Source organism: Chenopodium album, chromosome 21, assembly GCF_948465745.1.
Source record: "Chenopodium album chromosome 21, dcCheAlbu1.1, whole genome shotgun sequence".
In the NCBI taxonomy this organism is placed as follows: domain Eukaryota; kingdom Viridiplantae; phylum Streptophyta; class Magnoliopsida; order Caryophyllales; family Amaranthaceae; genus Chenopodium; species Chenopodium album.
The window spans coordinates 26,800,461-26,808,302 of NC_137854.1; positions in this window are offsets into that span (position 1 = coordinate 26,800,461).

Genomic DNA, 7,842 nt, shown 5'->3' on the forward strand with positions numbered 1-7,842 from the left:
AGAGATGAGATCTATAAATAAGATCCATGCCTAGGGTTTGCAGAAAGCAGTCATAATTCACACACTGTGAATTTTGACATCAAGGCAACCAATCCCAAAAACCCTAAACACTCTCCTCACTCACGGCCCTCTTCTCTCCCCTTCACGTCCGTACGTGCGGCGGCCCTCATGGTGGCTTGTGGTGATCGTCGTGGTGGTTTGTGGTTAGCTCGTGTCTCTCTTCTCCGTTGAAGGTTGATTGAAGCGTTCAATCATGACTAACTAGCATTAGTAGAGGTTTAACTTGTGCCCGTGGACCAAGTAGAGGAATCACGCTTGGGGTTCTTTATCTCCCTTTGTTCTTGTTCGATCGCACGTGGAATCACACTTTAAAGGTACAATTATGTGTTCTTTATGTGTTATGCAATGATCCTTGGTTTAGGTGCTTTATGAATATGATTCATGTTATTTCCGCTGCGTAGTACCTATAAACTCCTACAGTGGTATCAGTTAGCCTATTGCATTTACGCATATTGCCAATAATTCTTTAATAGTCCACAATTTTAATTCAATTAGGAGGGAGAATTATTTAATTATGGGTCAATTATTATATTAAATGTGATTTAACTCTTGGAATTGATTAAATTAGATTTAATAATGCTCAAAATAGCCATGAAGAGATCCGATTTTGCCCTATTATGCTCGAATATTTCGACCCCCCAAACCCTAATTTTTCGAAAATTTTCGAAACCCTAACCCTAAATTATGAATTTTGTGTTTTGGTTTTGATTTAATTCGTTTACTATGTAATTAATGATTTTAATCTATTTGCTTTCATGATAAATTATGAATTTTTCATGATCAAATTATTTAATTTAAGAGTTAAATTGAATTGGGGATTAAAATTCATGAAGAACCCTAATTTTAAGATTGAATATGATTTAATTTTGAAATTAAAAGGACCACATTAAGTTAATTTAATTTTAACAAAAATGTTTTGTTTTAATTAAAATCATCAATGAAAAAAGGAAGATTTTCAGCAGCAGCAACCGCGGCTGGGTGGCGCTGTCACGGCGGTTGCCGCTGCTGGTGGTCCGGAGGGAGGCGAGGTGGGGCAACGGCTCGGGTCGGGGAAGTGCATCAACAGCAGCACCGTGCAGCAGTTGCGCGGCGCCACTACTGCTGCTGTGCGTCGCTGCCTATAGCAGCGTATACCTCACGGTGTACGACCACCGTGGCTAGCTTCGGCTGGCCACACCACGGTGGCTGGCGCATATTTTCAAAAAAAAAAAAAAAACAGTTTTTTGAAAATATTTCAAGATAATTACAAAATTATTTTGGGATAAAATCAGTTTTATTTTGGATAAGTTAAAATATTTTGAAAATATGGTCTTTTATTTTAAAAGATAAAATTGGTTTTATTTGGATAAAATCTTTTATTTTAGGATAAAATCAAATATTCAAAAGTTGTTATATTTGATATTATCCATATTTAAGTTGTTAAATTAGTAATTATCCATAATTAAAGTGGTTAATTTTGGATAAGATTTGTTAGGATATTCTGAGCATATTCCAAAAGGATAATAATTGATTTAAATAATGTGATTATCCCATAATTATTTTTGGATATAATTGATTTAAAATATTGTGATTGGCTAGTAATTAGGATAGAATTTCCTAACTTTGTTAGGATAATCTTTGAGGATAAATATGATTTATCTTTTAAGATTAAAATAAGATTTTATTCTATCTCATGACTAATTTAGAATATATGATATTTTTATTGATGATCATGAATAATATATGATATTATCTAATTACATTAATTAAAATATGAGATATTTAGGTGTCATGTTTCCTTAATTGTGAACATAATATGTTGTAGTATATTAGGAAAGCATGATGAGTGATTTATTATGTGGCAATTTTATAATATATGATGTTGTTTTATTGCTATATAATGACTAGTATGGCCCAGTAGATTGCTAAATACGATCTGCGCATCGTGATATATTTTTGTAATCTTAGTACGGTCTACGAACCGATAAAGTATTTTGTAATTTTATTTTATTTTATTTAGTAGTAGATAGAATAGAGTAGAATTACAGTTGCAGTTAATCCAAGAAGCCCATGAAGTAAAGGCCCAAAGGAGCAAGGTGGATGCGATCCATGATGATTCAAGTGGGAGCATTTACTTTATTAGTTTACTTAGGATTAGGGGCCATGCTATGTCTTATTTATGCATTCAGTATTTTATGCATGTTAGATTTTATTGATGTTTTGTGATGATGCGCTAGAGTTCACTATTTAATCACAACATAATAAATCTAGATCCCAGTAATATTGATGCAGCTTTTCCAATTAAAAACTCGACGAAAACCTTGATCATTTATGATGGGTCGGCCCTCAGCAGAGCATCATAATATATCTTGGGGAAGTGGGGGTAGGACCGCATATCTACAATTTTAATTGGTTATATTCAACAAGGTTACCTAAAGCGTTTAGAACCTTGAAGCTAAGAGTAATAATTAAACATGCGATGCTTAATTATTCAACCAAGAATTACAAGAGTTGTAATCAGTAAAGAGTTTACTCACCTTGAAAATGTAATGGTTGATTGCAGGGGCTCACTCTGGTTAATTATTGCACGAATAAAGGATCTTGGAATCACTTAATTCAAGTTGGGATCAGTTAAATTGAATAGAGTGTTTTAAAGTCACCAATTTAATTCTCTTATGGTACTTTAAATTTTAATAAACATAATCGAATTTTGCATTTACTTATAAGTAACATGTCGTTCTAATTTTATTATTATATATAATCTCCTCGATTGAGAATAAAGTTGAAAAACGTTCTCAAAAGGTTTAAAAGATAATCCATAAACCTGTATTCCAATTTTGCTAAGATTGTTCTAAAAGGCAAGTTTTAGAAATTCATGTCACATGTCTAAGGTTGGTTTTATTCAAAATGTTTGAGTAAAATACCAACACATCTTCATTTTGAAAAATGTTTCAAGGGATATAATGAGATGAGAGGTACAATCCCTCAAAAGACAAGTGTACAAGTCCAATAAAATCTCTTATCTTCAATATGATTGAATATAAGAAAGTGATTGGAAATCTCTATGATCAAAAGTTGATCAAATAACAACATTCTTTATCTACTTTATATAGAGTTTAATGCTTGATTAAACTCAAATATAAATAATGATAGAATAGACTTAGCAAAATCATGAAATGTGCTTAAAGGTTAAGCAAAGTATCATTTTGAACCTAAGAGAAATGTTCTAAGTGGCTCAAACGGGAAAGGTTTAGGAATATATGAGGATTGCATTAAGAAGTTATAGGCCAAGAATTGCAAACAAGTTGCTACTTCTCAAACCTAAAACTACTTACATGCTAAAAGTTGTTATGAACAACAAATGGTTCAAATTAAATGGACCAATTCCAATTGATTAGATACTACCTCATATAGTTGGAAGGTAAAAGAATGGAAATGTTCCAATTTAAGAATTATATTATAGAAATTGATTTAGCATATTGCTACTTCTTGCACATATGATGTCTTGTTTAGATCACTCATTGCACAATGTGATTGAACTAAAGGAAGAAGTAATTGCTAAAGGAGAAATAAATCTACAAGTTTAGAAGCAAATGTTGCGACTTCACAAGTAGATCCTACAAGTTTGGAAGCAAAAGTTGCAACTTTACAAGTAGAACCAGTATTTCACCACTAATAATTGGCTAGAATTAAATAAATGTTATTCATTCTTGCCATTATCAAAACACCATTCAATGTTAGTAATGACTAAGCATCGAAGATTCAAAAACGTGGAATAAATGTTATTCTATGCTTCTTTGAGTCATAATGTGTTTTGAATTGCTAAATAGGTTTAAAGTTCTATATGATAAAAATAGTTAAACCATTTCTATGTATATAAATTGTCTCTATTATGTCAATTAATTCGAATGAAAATGAAAATTGCATGCGGAAGATCCAAAGGGATGGACTTTCAATCTCATTAGATTATGAATCCATTGATATATGTAATTATCATTCAAATTTGAATTTTTTTTTTTTGAAAGAATTCAAATTTGAAATTTTGACAAAGTCACCATTTAGAGAAATGATGATGTGAACTCAAGGTCAAATACATATCGATGTAAGAAAACCAAAGGTTCAAAGACTAAAGACGGAAAATGAAACTTCATTTGTGATACGATCACCACTTATGCTTAGTTGAAGCATGGAAGTGAAAATTTTGAAAAGTTCAAAATGTTCAATATGAAGTTAAGTATCAACTTGACAAGATAATGATTACACTACAATATGATTGTAATTGTGGAATTTTAAGTCAAGACACATGTACTTGGAAACACATTTGAAATATTGCGATATGATCGTAATAATGAGAATTTAAGCCAAGGCATTGATAAACATCCAAGAGTTATAAAATCGTTTTACAAAAAACTCCGAAAGAAAACCTTGAGAAGTGTTAATGAAGGGAGCTATCAATCTATATGAGATATATTTTGATAACGGATGAAAATACCCTATCTTCCAACCATTGTTCAAGGGATATACTTTTAAGATAAGCAACAAAACTAAACAAACTACATACGTCAAATCAAATTTAGCAATAGCTTCATATGTGATATGGATAAGAAAAGTTCTTATTAAGTCTTTCTACAAAGCAAGGAATAAAACATGTATTAAACCGTTTGATGCACGTTTGATTCCTATATAGAGCACGGGGTACTACTACACAACAATACTTAGCACAAAATGTTTGTTGCTCAAGTAGGTGCCCTTATGGAAATTGTTCCAAAAGGTCAAGTGGGAGTAGTGTAAATCTCTAAAGAGTTCGAGAAAAGCAACAAACAAATGTGTATCAAACCATGATTGGTTCACCCTATGCTAAATATGCCTCCTCAAAAGGCAAGTGGGAGTATAAGAATCTCAAAAAGTTCGAGAGCCTTGAAAGAGTTCAAGAAAAGTGATTTCGAAAATCTCGAAGAAATTTAAGAAGTTATCGAATAAAAGCAACAATATGAGCATGATTCACCTCATGTTACAAATGACAACGCGTGGTCTTATTATGTGTTATGGGATTAATAACCATGTGTCGAAGGTAGTACATTCCAAGTGCACATCCTCAATTGTCGTTTCTCATTGAAAGCTAAACAAAGTTGTTGTATGAGTTTCAATTGTTGCATCAAGCCCACAATGATGACTAGCATATGTAAAACTTAGCCAAAGAAATATGATTTCATATTGACTAAGAGTTCTAAAATATTTATTTTGGAACATGATGATTATGCAAGTAATAAGGATGATTTGACGAGTTATAACTCCAAGTGGTTTTAAAACCATGAAATCTGAAATAGATTCTAAGTCTGTAAGCAAGTGTATGACACTTAAGTAATTTGCCTAAATTGGGTGAAACCCAATATAAGCAAAGCAGACAAGAAAGATAATTGTTTTCTAACTAAAGCAAAGACTTGTTAAAGGATTTAACAAATTCATAGTATGACTATGACTACGATGAAACCTTTACATTAGTCATGTTGCAAAGATCTATTAAAGATACTTTAGTGATTTCTACCTTATAAGATTTGGTAGATGGATTTCAAAACACTTTCTTGAAATTGTTCATGAAATAAGATTTGTATATGATACAGTCGAAAGTTTGGAGATCCAATAATCCTAGGGATGCTAAAAGATCCATAATGGATTGAAGTTAGCATCAGGGAGTTATGTTCCTAATTTTGTGAGTTAATCAAATCGTTTGATGCTCTGGTAAAATAAAGAAAAGGTCTTATATGTACAAGATGTTTAGTGGGAGCTATGAAGTCTTCTTGGTCTAGTATAAAGAGCAATTATTCATTGCTTGAAGAGTCAAGTGGTGGGTAATACATTTTGTATGAAAATCTTGAAGAAGAAGATGAGTACATTTGGGATTCAAGATCTATATAGATAGGTCTCAAAGGATGTTTGAGTTTTGGTTAAGAAGCTTATATTGATAAGATTCTTATAAGGTTCAACATTTACTAAAAAGAGTTTCAATCCCATGTGACATGGCACGTTGCTTAATGATTCAATACCTTGAGAAAGGTTGATGAAATTAAGACTTTGAGTGATGATCCTTATGCAATTCGCAAAGGATGCATCATGCACATGCCATGGACTATACTCGTCTATTTGATTCGCGTGTTTTAAAGAACAAGTGATGATAGATTTCAATCGAAATCTAATGTAACGTTGGAATACAAATTAGAAATTCCAAAGTTCCTTGCGAAAGGGCGAAGGAAAATTTTTAGTGTATGGAGATGAAAATGATTATAAGATTTAGAAATTGAAAAGTTCATGTTTATGAGAATGTCTCATGAACTCTACTTATTGAACCCCTTCCATGACCAAGGTATGAGAGTCATACTAAGGTTTTTGGATTGAAGCAAGTTATGTAATTTTAGTTGTGTATGTTTTGAGAAAGCGTATTACAAAAGTAAATACATTAGCTTGCAGAATTATGTTTATCAATTGAAACAAAGTTTCAATCTTATTTTATCGTGGTTTTGAGATTAAATAAAATGTCCAAAATAATTATGAATTGATGGGCTCACTAGGTTGATGACCTTTTGAATGAAACCCCACAGGTGAACTAAATTCATATATTATTTAAGTTCCTAGTTCGGAATCATTAAACTGGACATAAATGATTTCATTTAATGGACTAGCATGTAAGATTGATTGGATAGCGCTGTTTCATGGGCTATAGGAGCGTAGTGATGCTCGGTCAATCATATGGATATACATGAATGATGCATGATCGAACTAAGACCTACTTTGAAGTTCAAGTATAGAGCTTCCGGATATATTAGTGGATTCCTTTGACATGCGTGGAACACTGATTTCATTCAATGATTGTTTTAACTGTGGTACATTCAAACGTCCAGCCGTAACTGGAGATTATAAAGGATGTTTCCCGGTAACTTCATGAGTTGAGTGGGAGCTTGGTTGCCACAAGATTGGATAGAGTCTACTTATTTAATTAGGAATGTGTCTTGGCCCCTTGAAGAGGGAGAATTCAGAAAATGCATGGCCGTGCTCAAATGGATTACATTGTAACCATTTGTTTTGTAATTCTAACTCAGATTTCAAGAAAAGATTTGTAGATTAATATGATCACGACATAAGATGCAATCATATTATCAAATCGACACACATTGACTTAAGGAATTTGAATATTGCGCACTTGTCTCAGACAAGTGGGAGATTAAAGGAGTTATGTCTTCGATAAGTGCAATTACTAGATATATCAAGGATCACTTTTATGGAGATAATAAGTTCATTCTATAGGGTCGTCAATATCTGGTGCTAGATATGATAATTGATCTTTGGGTTAGTTAAATAGCCCAAAGCCTTATAGAATGGATCCTATCTATGAGGTCACACAACAAGGGTATTGGGTTAAACAAGTAAGAGGCCCATTAATGGGCCTCATGAGATTATGACATACCATGTAGAGTGTTGGGCTAGAGTAGTGTGTTTAGGATAAGGGTTTCGGGCTTTTGACATGGGCTCTTATTTAGAGATGAGATCTATAAATAAGATCCATGCCTAGGGTTTGCCGTAAGCAGTCATAATTCACACACTGTGAATTTTGACATCAAGGCAACCAATCCCAAAAACCCTAAACACTCTCCTCACTCACGGCCCTCTTCTCTCCCCTTCAAGTCCGTACGTGCGGCGGCCCTCATGGTGGCTTGTGGTGTTCGTCGTGGTGGTTTGTGGTTAGCTCGTGTCTCTCTTCTCCGTTGAAGGTTGATTGAAGCGTTCAATCATGACTAACTAGCATTAGTG